The following is a 15,409-nucleotide window of genomic DNA, read 5'->3' on the forward strand; positions in this document are numbered from 1 at the left end:
TTTTACCACCACCAACTCTCTCCTTCTGCTGCCTTCCTGTCAGCGCTTTACTTCGTCTTGAAAAATCTGCTGTGTTGAGTGGTTTTGTTGGCTTAAGTGGCTGGCTTTGCCACCTATGTACTAGATTTCTATCACTTTCAAAGCAGAGAATCAAAACTTGCTGAACAGCTCACTGATCACGACGAGTTTTGGTTGGACAGCATTCTTGTAAGGCCAGGAGAGCACCAACAGGGAGGTGCAAAACTAAGACCAGATTAAATACAAGGCTGGGAGATATCAAAATGTGGATTGCTGTGACACAGATTTTAAAGGTTATTTTAAAGGTGTGCTTTGCACTGCACTGCAAATAACAACACTGAGTGAAGCTCTTGAATCAGTGACCCACTGGCCCAGATGTGACAAGTTAGATGTATCCTTTAAGAGAACATCTGTGAGCAAGACAACTCTGCTAACAAGATGCCTTGACTCACTCATACCACCAGCCCTGAATCACAGGTCAACATCTTACCCAAGCCCTGTGCATGCGAGATGAAACCCAGAGAGACTACATTTTAATCTACGTCAAAATCACAGAACTATGTCAAGTCACATTTAATCTATGACAAAAGCAAGGGGGCTCCAGAATGATATTCCTAGACAAACAAAATTGAACATTTCTTCTGACAGCCACAGTGAGCTGTCCACTTTTCTTAATCCTTCCCTACCATAATACCTATGTAAACCAGCATATTTTCTCCCTAGAACTTCAAGGGGTACAGACCAGAATCAAAGCAGCAGCTCAGATCCCCTCTTTGCACCACCAAACTACCCTGGTGCTCAGTGTATTATGCCCCATAAATGCCAGTTTCGCGGTCAAAATCTCCTGTGGATAAGATACTGGCAGAAATGGAACAAGAGCTTCCACATGTGAATACACTGATAAATACTTGAAATGCAGGTAAGTCATCCTTCCTCCCTTACATGACAAATGAATTCCTAGCCTTCTAAAACATGCAGACAATAAGACCGTGTCAAAACCATATGACTAAGGTGATGAGGAAAGGAAAGGGAAGGAAAGAAAACTAGATCCAGTCACTGAAACTCCACCTGTCTCTTAAAATGACTGTAGAATGCAGAGGGAAGCTCCTTCCAAAAAATACGGGTTGGGGAGAATCATTTGTACTGTCATTGCAGGAATAAGATTTCTTCTTGAAATAGTCTGCTGTGAAAGCAGGCAAAGAATGGTGGAGGGAAAAAAGACACAAATGTGACAAAGCTGCAGGGATTTCCAGTCCTGTAGCACCAGGAAGGAGAACAGGACCACAGTTCATTGCCGCCCCTTCCTCCCCAGCCCTGCTCAGCTAAACCCTTTCCAGCTATGCTCAGCACAACTCTTCCCAGACAGACTGTAGAAGAGAATATCTAAGCACAACCAGAAGGATCCTGAAGAGCCACAGAATTTGTGGCTCTCTGCTCCATTCCAGACCTCATCTATAGAAAAAACATGACTCGAGAATGTGTGCTTCCTACTGTTGCTTCCATCAAGCCCCTGTAACCAGCTTCACTTTCCTTTGTAAAGGGGCTTTATTGCTTCATAAAATGGATGTACAAGTCATGAGTAAACCCCCCCAAATTACTGGGGAGGGAAGCAACACTCAATGTATCACAGGCCATAAAAGACATTCAAAAAGAACAATATTAGCCGAAGAGTTCAAAGAAGATTTGTGTGACAAAGAAACAAAATATTGGCTCTGACACAAGAAAAAGCTCTTCTGAATACCAATGTGTTCCATAAAGTGACAAAGAAGCTCAACTTACCTCAAAGGAGATTAAGTAATATAACATAGCACCTGAGGAAATGGAGGAAAGTAGAAAAGAGAGACAAGCAACCATAAGCACAAAGAGAATGAGGCCCCTAAAGTCTGTTTCACGTAGCTGCTTTGCCTTCACAAAGGAGATTTATATCTTTTCCTTGGAAATTCAGCATTCAGGAAAGTGGACTTAGTATAACTCCATAATAATACCATCTTTTCCAGTCCCCAGGAAACTATAATACTGATTTACTGGTCAAAGAAATAAATGTGCCTCAGAGTTCCATACAAGGCCTTTCTGAAGTCAATCCAGCTCTATGATGGATAATCAAAAGTGGAAAAACACCAGAAAGTACTTGTGTAGATAAAAGAAGCTTTCTAAAGGCCAGTGCTCCTGTCATGATGGAATAATTTTCATTCTCTAGATAAAGAGCTGGAGATTAAAAGTAGAAAAAGTTAAATCATACAACCAGCTCCCTGGGTCTCGGGATGTATTTGCTTGTTGGGGACTACACTTTACTGAAATGCTTAATCATTTAAATTGAAAACTGGAAATACTTCATATGTGATTCACTTGAGCAAATGTTGAAATCAACATCTGTGCTAGCTGCCTAGACTGCTGCTACAGTCAATAGAGAGAAATAGGCACCTGCAGGGGAAGGTTCATCTGTTTTTAAAGCAGTGGTCTAAACCAGGGTCAGATGAACTGTGTCCTAAAATATCTATTTCTCTTTCCTGACTGGAAGGAGAGTCCATATAACTCAGATGCATACAGTTAGTTTGTAGGCATCTGAACCTAGTGGTGGGTTTGCTTCTTGAAGCATCAAAATGATTGCAGTACCTCACTTGAGACTCGAGTACAGACACGAGGTTTGCAAAAATTAATCCACTTCTCACTATGACAACTGGAAATTTTACTCTGGAGAATGCAAATACATGTCTCAAGCTTCTATACAATTAGACACCAATTAGAATGAATCAACATGCAGCCCTTACAGTTCCAAATAGACTTTAAAGGACAAGCAAAATGCAAGGTGGAGCAACACTGTTTTCCTGAGCCTGCACGTTGCTACAAACAGGACTTCAGCAATGATTAAGAGCACGAACAGTCATCAGAGCAAAATTCACAAGTCAGTTTTGCTTTTACAAAATAATTCTCCATTAGATTAATGTCAACAGAGCTGTCCCTCGGCTCCTAATCCTATGTTTAAATGCAGCTTAAAGAGCAGAGAGAAAGATTATAAACCCCAGATTTCTGTTAGAACAACACATTTTCTTATTGGTAAACAAGGCAAATGAGTCCTAAAATAGTACTAATGATGAAGACTGCAGGTGTTCAAATCCATGGCCTGGCAGAAGAGCTCATATAGCCCTAACTTACCAGCCCCTGACAGAAGGGGAACCCTAGAATTGTTCCCTTACCCTTCTCCTGTCAAGTTTTGTCCCATGATACAGGTGGTTGTGAACAGGTTGAAGATCAGTCCACACAGACCACAGCTCCTCTCCCTGTTCATTTGCAAAGGGTTCTCTGGGAAAAGCACAGGCAGGATTGGGCCACCTTCACCAGGATGCCAGCAGCCCACATCTGGTCACCATCTTTCCCCATGTCCTACTCAGGAGGAGAAGCATCCTATGTGCATTGTCTACAGCCAGGAAACGTTAGACAACTACTATAGATAGACCAACTGCACTGTGTACACAAATAATGCAGCTCTCACCAGCCTGTAGTATGAACTGTGTCTTCCCTCCATCTGGAAGGGTTGGGCACAGCTAGAATAAAGTCTCTATTCAAGCAGGAGCATTTACTAATGCAGTGGTCATTTATTCCACACGGCCTGAAGTCTGATTAGGGATCATTTGCTTGTCCTGAAGTACAGTGTTTACATAGCATGAGTTGCCAGTTGGGGCTCTTGAACACTGCTGTGGTACAAAAAAATAAAATAAGCCTTATTCAGACCAAATGCCAAAGAAGAGGCTGTTTGCTTGCCCACATTCAAGATTAAATACAGAGGGCTGGGCTAACCTCTCCACGCAAAGTAAACCAGATACTGACCTCCTTTGGCAAGGATAAATGGCTATGGTGAAGCTGCTTTAGGACTCAGAAGCAGTAATTTATTAAAACTGAGAGATTACTCCTACCAATGAAAGGCAAGGGGACTTCAGCACACATGAGAAAGTGTCCAATCTCAACCTCCATTTCAAACGCTAATTACTTTCCAGTATACTCACCTGATTTTTTCCTAGCTTCCATGAAGGATAACAAAAATAGACTGGTACAGAGATCTTCATCTTTCCTTTTCCAAATGTATATAAATGATGTAATTGCACTTTCAAAGGTTTATAGCAAATGACTAGGAGAGAACTGCACAGTGAACTAACACTACATGTGACAGAGCACAAAAACAATACTTTCAAAAGCAGAGAGCATTTTCTCCTAAAAAAAATCTTGGAAAGAGAAGGTATACGGCACTATAATTGCACATGTAAAAAATCATTCATGGTCAATGGATGTATGGCAAGTTATTTTAAATGCTACGTTTCTGATATACTTCAAATGATGCAAAGGATGCCTGGAGCACAAAGGTAGCTTCCATCTTAGTGAAGATGAATGCACTTAAAGATATGTGCTTTCTTAACATACATATCTGATAAATCATATACATGTACTGGCAGTGTAATCTAGTAGGAGGGGCTTACAGGCGTTTTCTAAAAGCAAAAGCTTGCCATTGTAAAAAGATTTCTTAATTATTATAAATAAAATTATGATCATGGAAATTAAACACCTGGAAGTATTTTGCCAAAATCATCTAGCTTTGAACTAAATCACCAAGAGAAGAGTAAGGAAAGAGCAATTAATTTTCTCATAGGATTTCAGTTAAAATCCAGAAGGCAGCTTGTCTCCATTGGCATTTAAGTTTTTAAGAAGTATGGGGCATTCCCTCAATTGATTTTAGGACAAATGTATTTGTATTATTATACCTTTAATCAAGACTTTAGCGTAAGGCACTGTGAAGCAGAAGAAAAACAGACCTTCTAAAGTCAATCTTAGCTATGCTAAGAGTAAGACGTTGGTTCACATATAAATGGCCATAATAAATGTTTGTAGCCCCTGCAATAAACAAAATTAAGCCATCCTGAATAGGAGAACAGTAATGTATGGTAAGTGAGGAGTTCAGTCTGCCAGAAACTTCATGTTTGGCTGCAGTCCATTATTCCAAAAAGGTTAGATGTCATTGAATTTGAGTATATTACAAGAGACAGTGTGGAACAAAAAATAAAGACTGGGAGAACACAAGGAATGAAAAAGAAAACCACAGCCAGCTTGACCAGCATCCTAATGTGAGCACTCCTAACTGTGAGACTGTTAATGTCAGCCAGATCATCACTTCAGGTGGGTTTTGGGGACCATGAGCTAACCTTCACTAGCAGCCCTGTGCTACCATCACCGTAAGCCCAACGGCTAAGCAGTCAGAGAGAGTGTATCATCAGAAGGGTTTACGAAAGCACAAGAGCTCCGCTGGGCCAAGCAAAGTGTCATTGCCCCCAGTTTAAGGGCAGATAGAGGGAACAATTGTGCAGTTCATTTACAGACAGAGCGCTTGCAGCACAGCCTAGTGACAAACCCTGACTTTGTGCACGGCAGGCTAAGTCTTGCTCAAAACCACATTCTGCTATACTTCAGTGATAATAGAAGGAAAACAGCACTACACCGAACAGTGGGAGAAATCCCTCAAATCTTCATGATATACAAAGCCTGAAGGAATGCACATTGTAGAAGGATTTAGTTTGCTGGCAAGAAATCAAACATATAAACCAAAAATTATTCATAAGGATCAAGACAACCTTCAAAGAAGCCAGAAATCTAGGGGGAAGCAAAGTATTTCCAAGTAGTTCCACTCTCCTTGCACAAGCCAGGGAAGCTCAGAGAGGGGTCATAAATAATGGATTTTATTTTCATTCTTTGCATATATGGTTGCTGGTGCAGTGCCCAGTGTCATCCGGAGATGGAAGCTGATAGTAAGCCATTTTTGGATACTCAAAGATACCTTAAAAGGGACCTTTTCTTGGAACAGGAATGCTCAGTTTCTGGAATTCAGACTCCTAGTAAATTACTAATTGCTTTACACAGTCTTCAAGTATAAGAACACTTTTAAGAAAAAACATTTCTGGTAATAAAAGCCTCTGTAAGCTAAAAAAGTCAGGCATTTCAAGATGCAGTGGTTAAAGGCAGCCTATTCAATTTAAGGTACTGATATGAGGAAAGCTAGTGCCTAGAAAACATAGGGTTGAAGTACTTTTAGCTTAACTGAGGTCTAAGGTAGAGAACAATGTCTGTGTTGTAAGTCTGTGATAAGATAACAGAGTTTAGTAACACTACTAGCGTAAGTGCATTATTTCTTCCCGTTCTTCTACTTATCAGTTGGCTTGGATACAGTGCATCCTGAACATCTGCTAGCTTTGGATACTCTTTGTCTACACATCCCATTTTGCTTGCAATAAATTTTATACGAAGGTCATAAGGTTCTAAAACTATGTCAGTTATCACTAGTTTAGTCCTAGATAATTATTGTGAAACAATTACAGGAGCTGCTCTTCAGAAAGTTACAGATACCTTCAGAAATCCCTGATATGGCTGGTTTCAGCTAGTTTTGTGGTTACTGAGGCACCCAACTGTGCCAAAGGTGAAAAGCACATTGTGAGGAAGACTGCTTACTTCATCCTCAAGACCCCTGCCCACGACCACTGGAGGGCAAGTGCACAAGCACCAAGAGGAGGAGACTTACGATAATGAGTTCCTGGAACTAGCTGTAATATTCCTTGCCTTTTCACAGAAATCTAATGAATATGTATGTTTGTGTGTAATAAATGTCTGTTTGCTTTACCCCTCAGTGTGCTAGTTAGGAGGAGTGATCCCCCCTTGCATGCAGCGCCGTAATAAACATACCTGCTTTATAACTCTCGAGTTGTAGAGTCTGATTCCATGCATCAGTACCTCTTTAAACATCAAAGTAAACAACCAGTAACAGAACTCCCCTTGAGCAGAGAGTCACCATTCATTTGAAGACATTTGAAGTCTTCAAAGCAAGACCAGAAAATCCTTCTCAAATATATGATCTAGCTTAAGCCATAGTTAATGGTTAAATGTAAACCAGTGTTAATGAAAGCAGCCCTTCCCAAACACTCGTATTGTGAGCAGTTCTGGTCACACCAAAATTCAATCATGATTAACTGAATCAAGAATAGGCACACTAAAATGTTGGTAAGAATAAGAGCTCTACCACAAGAGACTATTGGTTGTTTAAGCTGGTAAACCACAGCCTTGTAAGGGACAGGATCACTGCCTGCAAATACAAGAGGAATGGAGCAGCAAGAAAAGAGCCATTTAAACCATAGAATTATCTTGGTGGAGAAATGAGATATACCAACCATGAATGCTTCTAGAAAAATCTTAGTATGGAGCACTCGTGATCTGGAGCAGCCTTCCAGTGCAAGAGAAGAAGAAAGCAGATAAAGAGAGAATCTAAGAGTGCACAGAAAGGGCTCGGCCCCTAGGCAGGGTGCCTGCCCCTCAGCAGCAGGCAGTCTTCCCTAGGACTGAGACTTGGAAAGTCAGGTTGTCCCTTCCAGCTCTGAGCTCATACACAGAGTTCAATAACTTGGTAACCAGTTAGTACTGGAAAACTAGGATTTATATGTGTTTTATTTTTTTGTTGCTGATTTCTAAACAGAAATGTTTTTTTTTCTTTATAAATGGAACATCTATTTTTCATCAGTTCTCTGACATCTCAGAAGAACATGCAATAAGAGGAACACATGGTAAGAAGAGCTAATTTAGGATCCAACCTTGAGTAGCCTGTGCAGTCAGACAGGATGGCACAAGAAGCTCTTCACTCTACCACCAAGAGAGGTGGACTTCACAGTTCATAGAATCCAAGAATGGTTTGGGTTGGAAGGGACCTGAAAGATCATCCAGTTCCAACTCCCCTGCCATGGGCAGGGATACCTTCCACTGGACCATGCTGCTCAAAGCCCCTGTCCAACCTCGCCTTGAACACTGCCAGGGAAGGGGCAGCCACAACTTCTTGTGGCAACCTGTTGCAGTGCCTCACTACCCCCATAGTAAAGAACTTCTTCGTAATATTGTTAATTTAAATCTCTCCTTTTTCAGTTTAAAGCTGTTCTGCCTTGTCCTAACAATATATGCCCTCCTAAAAGGTCTCTCTCCAGATTTCTTCTAGACTCCCTTTAGGTATTGGAAGGCTGATCTAAGGTCTCCCTGAGTCTGCTCCAGGCGGAACAAGCCCAACTCTCTTAGTCTATCTTCACAGGAAAGGTGCTCCAGCCCTCTGATCATCTTCATGGCCTCCTCTTGACTGTAAAGATCTTTCAGCTCTTAAAAACAGAGGGACAGGAAACCAGTAGGTGCCAAAGAACCAACATTAAGGTCTAAGAGATTCAGATAAATAACAAAGCAGTTGTGCTCTGCAGTGGCCAGTCTCAAAGCATGTATTCCTTCTTTCTAGAGACTAGATCCACAGGCCCTGGATTCAGCAACCCTTTCTGCAGCACACTGAAGTCAGTAATCATATGACAGTTAAAGCCAAAGTCACATCAGCCTAGTAAGGAAGCTGTTGGAGTTGCTCTTGCTCTCTCTACTTCAGAAGCAGCCTACAATAAAATTATCAAAACACACATACTAGGACTCAAGAGAGCTTGGTTACCCTTCTGACAGCTCACCTCCTATCCTTAGTCTCATCTCTTTAGGTCAGGTTCCATCTCTTAACACACGTACATGGGGATCTCAAGGAGAACATTTTTCATTAGTAGCTTAGCAACATCTGAATGACCTTCCAAGCTTATAGCAGAATCTTTCTCTTCGTCTTGCAATACAAGGCATTTGCTGGGAGTTGGAAAACACAAGAACAAAATATCACTAAGCTACACCATTCCTTGGAAGTAAGACTAACCCTAATAGAAGTAACTAGGAAAAAAGTATTCAGGAAGCAAAAGTCATAAGCTTTCCATTACCACTTCATTGTCGTAGATGCCCTCACTCTCCCCTTCTGTACACAAAGCTTTCCCTCTTTGGAAAGCATAAAGAGACCCTTGTGTGCTCAGAACTGTAATGTGAAAACAAAATTGTGTGTTGATGATCTTGAAACTATTTAATGAAGCAGTTTCAATTCCACCCTTCCTTCCTTCCAACTCCACCCTCTCCTCCAAGAGGAGAGGTTGTTTAGGTTAATATGGAGGGAAAAAAAAAGCAAGCTAAAAATAGCCTCCTTTTTGCCTTATAAAAGTTAAAGCTATGAATAAATAGCCTGAAACAGGAATGCAATTAATCTGCTCACTAAATTCCTACATTGCTTTCTTGTTCAGTTCTTCAAAATATTTTCATAAGGATCAAACATGCAGACTTGCTTCTGCAGAGCCAGTGGTATCCCAGAACTGCCTGCTTCCTTGCAGTAAGGTAACTGGCTTTGGCATAAGGAGGAACAGGTTATGAGACTGTTAAACAAAGATAGAGTACAAGATTGTTAAATAGTGGCATATTTGAGCAATGTACTTGCATCCTAGGAACAAGTATGAAAAAAAGAATTAAGAAAAATGCATCAAGAGAACACAAACACATTTCCATTGTTTTCCTTTACTGTGGAACAGATTATCTCCTAAGATCTACCGTCTCACTAAAAAGCACTCACGCTGTTATCCCTGTTTCAGACCCAAGTCACATCTGTGCCTGACAGCAATAGCTGTCAACACTGAAAGAGCACGGTGATCAGCCATCCTTTTCACCCTGAGCTGGGAGCCAAAGCAAGGTTGGCTCATATATTTGCAGTGCAGAGCCAAACTTCTTTAATCTACTCTGTTCCCCACACTACACCAACATAGCAAACAAGCACATCAAACCCCAGGGAGTGTCCTTGCAATCTGAATATTTGAACCCTAACTTGATTTTACCCTATTTCTTTTCCACTGCACCACCAGTGAGATTCAGGTAATGCCATAAGAGTCACATGTACTACCCTATCAATGCAGACAGAAGCCTCTTGGCAGAGTTGCGTTTCATTCCCATATTCCCAGTTTCCCATAGCATGAAGCATCACAGCATGCTGCTGTGGGGTGCTATAGACACTGCTATGATACCTGATATGAGTTACATTTTAAAACAGAAAACCACCTCCCTCCTCTTACAGAAGATGAGCCCTCTGGAAAGAGAAAGGAGATGCCTCACTTTCATCTCAGAGTTCAGAGGGAATGTTTTATATCTGTCAATCCTATCAAGATCCTAACTCATTGACACAACTGGGACAGCAATTATTTTGAGGTAGGCTGTGCAGACATGAAATAGCCAGGGTCAGAAAAGGACATCACCTGGTGACATCTGGAAAACAAGGTGATCCTGAAGTAAATGCTGAAAGCCAACACACCACAGGCAGGCCAACCGAGTTAAGCAGATTTGACTACACAAGGCAAGGCCACATGAAGAACAAAGCAGTACCTGCTACTGGAACCCGAGGTAAGGAACATGCAACCAAGTTGTTTGCAACCTCTGGTGTCCCAGGCCCAGGCAAGCACTTTCACTCAGAAATGAGACACTTGGTGACCACTGGGACAGGGGATGCTAGGATCTCATGCTCACACCTCTGTATCCCTGGCAAGGCTGCATTTCCCACCTATACACAGTGCTCATCATCTCATTTTGACTGCTAGAAAGACTTCAGGGATACTATTTGGGCTGTAGAGAAATATTAAAGAAAGACATCCTGGTTAATACTTACATTACTTCTTCAACCATTTTACTGGAGAATTCACTGGCTCCATGTTTACCCTCCATTCCTTTCCAAGGTGGAAAGTGTCCTTTAACAGAAAGGACACTGGCACAAAGACTAAGTTATGCTACTGAATTTTCAGAGGGAATCCAAGAAGGAATCTCAGAGGGAATCTGCAAGCAGACCAGGGAGCTGCAACTGGACTTGCAGAGTTCTAAATTAGTTGCCAGACCTTTCAACAGGCATACCAGCCAACATTCACTTATGCAGCTGACTGAAAAGTCTGGGGGCTAAACAAAAGAAAAAGCAAGTCAGAGATAAAAGTCAAGGACGGTGTGGGTCAAGGTTAGAAGCAACTGCACCAGCAGGACTGACAGTGCAGCATCTACTATGCATCCAGCATCATATCAGGGCTGCTCCACAGCAAGCTTTGCTCAAGCAGGTACAGCTGCAGACTCCTGCCTTCTCAAGGGTGCAGGAGCCAAATGTTACAGCACAGGAAAAGCCTTTGACATAATTTTTCTGTAACCTCACCGTTTGCTGCCAGCTAATTTTAACAGATGCAAGTAGAGGTGGCTTCTGTGGGTTGAACAGGGATTCAACTTTCTCAGGGGACTGAAAAGAATCACAAGGGAATAGACACTGACTCAAGAGAAAGCAGTGGAAGTGTGTGGAAGCAACCCTGCATTTGATCTGAAAGGCAAAATCTTCAAAAAGCAGCCTAGGCTGTTTCTTTGCAGAAAACACAATGTCTAGAGCTCCTTTACAGCACTTAATGTATCTGAGATTGTGCGCACAGTCACTGATCGCAGTGACACCCCTTACAGTGACTCTCTTAAGACAACCACAATCATTTGAGATGATTTGTCAGGAATGCTAATTGATATAAATCAGCATGTCTTTGTCACAGCTAGTAGATTCAGCTAAGTATCTGCCCATGCACCAAGAAGGGTCTCCTTTGAGCAGTGTTCTCTGTCAGCTGACACAAGACCCATCTCACTTAAACCCTTTATCCTTCCTGCACTTCACCCAACCAAAATTCATGGTCCACAGTAAGATCCATACATCAGAAAAAGTGTATGTAGACAGGATCAAGAATCTAAGTGATGAACAGGTGAAAGGAGAGGGAGGGGCATTCACAGGCAACCTCTGTTACAAAATCATGGTCTTTAGCAGCAAAGCTCACTTGCAGGCTTACTCTCTCTCAGAGGAGAGTACAGAGACTGAGCTCCCCACAGCTTTTTAGCTTTTTTTGCAATTATAAGAGTCACTTCTGCACAATACCAAATCAGAAGGAAAGAAGGGACAAGCTAACCACTTCATACGCTGTGGAGTTCCCCATTACACCAGCACCAAGTGCTTTGTACCTGGGCCACAGAGAATGGAGTGGAATTCTAAGAGTCAAGAAATTTTGATCACAGTCATCAGGAAGAACAGTTGTAATGCACGGTAAAACCATGGCCTTGATCTATATTCCTAATACATAAAACATGTCTCAGGCCATGTCTGTCGCACTGGAAGTAGTCTTCCAGCTAAGCAGTTGTTTTTTCCTTCAACTTAGCCTCACTTTTAACTACTTTTGATTAAAATTATTACTTTCATTCAATATTCAGTTTCTGACAAGTATTATTCTCCATGTATGCTGCAACCTGACTTTACCCTTCCAGGTAAAACATACCAGCACACTAGAAACAACCTCTCCTATTTTACAAGCCATATACAATTTGTGCATCTGCAATATTGACAAGGGCTAGAAATACACGTTGTGTCCAATTCTCTTTCTATAACCTTTCGACAGTGATTTTGGGATCTTTTCCTTTTAAAGCATTGCTTCCTCCTGCTGTTGTTACTAGTTCTTAGCAGAATCATTTACCTTAACACAATTACTTCCCTTATGCCCAGACCCATAACCCAAAACCTATACAACGTCAACATTTGATGCCATTTAATTGTACAAGTGTCCTATGCTCCCTTAAGCACTTACCAATATTTTTGTTTATTGAGTCTTCAAGTTTTCCTCCAAGCAAACACTTGCACATGCATAGCTTTGTTCCTGCCCTTCTAGACTTACAGAGGGATTTCTCACAGGAGATACATGACTGATATACTCAGCTCTCCCAACCAAGACAAGACAGGTAAATAACTGTCTGAAAACCAGAGACAGCTTTGCAAGAAATTCTTATGCCATCATTTTGAAGGGTGAGAAATATTAAAATCACTTGAGTGTATTTTACTGAGTTATTGCCAGAAGAGAATTATTGACAGAAGAATCACAGGCAAGTTATGTGGACATTCACAGACAGCTGGTAGGGGTAGGGAAGCATTTTCTTCACTGTATTTCTTTCAAGTAGAAAACAAAAGAGTTTGTGGGAATGAAGATTTTCCAGAGTTTCTGTTTGGTATCCAAATAGCTCTGAATTAGCTAGCTCTGGCACACTGCTGAGAGAATTCCCACCATTCATTTTAAGAGGATACCCAGGAACAGACTTGTGAACACTCCAGCACCAAGACTCCCTCCCCTTTCACATGCACAGCCTGTGACTAGATGCCACACATGTATGATGTGTTTGCTTCCTTGCTTCTGCAGGGAAGCCTGATCTTCTGTACCCAAGCAATAATTTTCTTTCCTCCTTTTATTTATATAATTTTTCTTTCTGAAGCTGTTCTCACAAATTCTCATCTTGGTCATTGGATGAATATCCAGAATACACAATCAAAGCACTCAGTCTTCAGTCATCATTCCTCAACAAGGTGTACAGGTGTCCAAGAAAGAGGAGCTTGCAATGTTGAACTTCCTGTATGAGCTTTTGGGGTGGGTGGGGAAAGGTATGTATGCATTTAGCTTGGGACTGGAAAATCAGATCTTTCTGCAGTAGTACATGAACTGACAAAGCATAAATAGAAAAAAAGATTCTTATCACAGACAACAGCTAACAAATCCTCACTGGCAAAAACAGAGTGCATGTAGGAGAAACTCACTCTGACTGGTGGTTTTGCAGTTGACACACAAGATGCAGTTGGAAGTAGCTTTTGATCCTCCACAGCAGTAACAGCCAGCTTCAGCAATACCACTGCAAGACAGAAACCAACAGATTCATGAGTAAAACAGGCAGATAGTGATCAGAAGTCACTTCAGGTTCAGATTTTTCAATGCAAGATTACAGCTCCCTACTTCACAATGCTCTCCTCTCTGTACTACCGCACACACTTTTCAACCTCAATGAAATTTATTACTAAAATGAAACTCAGGTCAACAAATGAAGATTGGAAAAATAACATTTAAAAGAGGTGACTTCTTCTTATTGAATCCACACACAAACTAATGAAGTGAGAATGAACATGAAATGGAAAGAGACTAAGGCATGCTCAGCATGCAGAGGAAAGCCCAGGTAAAGACTGCCTACAGAACAGTACCCTGTAATTTATGCTCCACCAGCATCCCAAGGAACAAGCACTGCTGCTCCCAGGGAACAATACACAGAAAGCATTCAGAAGAGAGAACAAGATTGTTTCCTGTACAGGGAGAAGGTCTTGGAAAAGGAGAGTAAAATTAATAAATACTTCTAATCATTCAAGTTTCTACGACTGACAAATGCCAAAGCAGCAAGCTCCGCTGGTGGGAGCAGTTTACCCAACAAATACATGCAAATGAAAAGCACCTTCTGCTGGGAATGGTAAAATTGCATGAAGTGATGCTGCATAGGGAAAAGTAAGGTTATAACCATACTCAAATGCATAATCAACTAACAGTTTAGTTCTACCTATAGAAGCAACAGTAAAGTCTGCACTGTAGACAAGCCCTTTTGAAAAAAACAGTCCTTTTTCCATGTGCAAACCACTGTGCATGGTTTGTCAAAGAGTACCTCGTAGCTTTTGCTTAGGTGCTTAATGACACTAATTTCCAGTTGCTCTAGAAATCTAGCACAACAGAAAGCAGGCTACATCCTTGTTACGCGCAGGAGTGTTGCTGTCCGAGATTGTACTGTCACACAAATCAAGCAGGCCCCAAAGGAGAATTGGCAACGCATTCCCTAAACATAGCTTTATTTTGTTTTTTCTAAAACAAAGAAATAAGGAGGTAGATATCAAGTGTTTGTTGAGAAGAGAGCTGCCTGATGATTTTTAGATTTCTTTTTTTCCTCCTAACTTGACAAATACCAGAAGCAACATCACCTTTTAAGGCAAAAGGCAGCTGAAAGTGAAATCCTTCCTTTAAGCCAGAGTGACTCATAACAGCAAAGATTCTTCCTAGGAAAACAAATTCAATCACAAAGCAAGACCAAGCTAGAAGCCTTAGTAATAACAATGCAAATGAATCCTTCTTTTCCCTTGACTTTTGTGGATTGGTGTTGGCTGGTTCAGCAGGTGTTCTTGGCTATTGCAAAAAAGAAAACAAGCTAGACAGACTACTGGACTGACCCAGTCTTACCATTCATTTGCATCCCTAGAGAGTACAGTACCATAAACACAAGCACAGATGCACAGGAATGCAATTCATCTCTTAATTATGCAGGAATGCAGGAGGAAGCATGTATCTGAAGTCGTATCTACACTGCAGTCAAACATGCTTTCAGCACAGTCGACAACCAGCGCAAGAGACAAAGCAGAGTAGATGCAGAAGCATACACACAACACTGCCCCCAGTGAGCCTGCACAGAGGTGTATAACCCAATGCCACCATATCTTCATCAGGCCTGTTAAACAACATCAACGATACTTAAGTCATATATGGCTATTCAGACTGCAATCCTGCCCCCTGAAACAAAGGTTGTCACTGCCATCGGAAGTGGCAACATTACACTGGTGAGAGGATGTGATCTCAGTAGGCTGCATCTAAGTCTACTC

The 15,409-nt window shown here is 41.4% G+C and overlaps 1 protein-coding gene across 3 annotated transcripts in view; it reads right to left on the minus strand.

Moving 5' to 3' along the window:
* The window catches only part of TSPAN4 (tetraspanin 4), a 481,009-nt gene that overhangs the window by 391,868 nt on the left and 73,732 nt on the right, over positions 1–15,409 (minus strand). For 2 of the 3 annotated variants that reach the window (XM_057412723.1, XM_057412726.1), the window contains exon 2: positions 13,544–13,635. The gene's annotated coding sequence lies outside the window, so the exon portion shown is untranslated. Of the gene's footprint in view, positions 1–13,543; positions 13,636–14,737; positions 14,760–15,409 lie in introns of those variants that run through there. The other variant, XM_057412724.1, reaches the window with a different exon arrangement.

Source organism: Pezoporus wallicus, unplaced genomic scaffold (genome assembly GCF_028554395.1).
Source record: "Pezoporus wallicus isolate ANWC-B61680 ecotype Strahan unplaced genomic scaffold, APGP_CSIRO_Pwel_v1 scaffold_6885, whole genome shotgun sequence".
NCBI lineage: Eukaryota > Metazoa > Chordata > Aves > Psittaciformes > Psittacidae > Pezoporus > Pezoporus wallicus.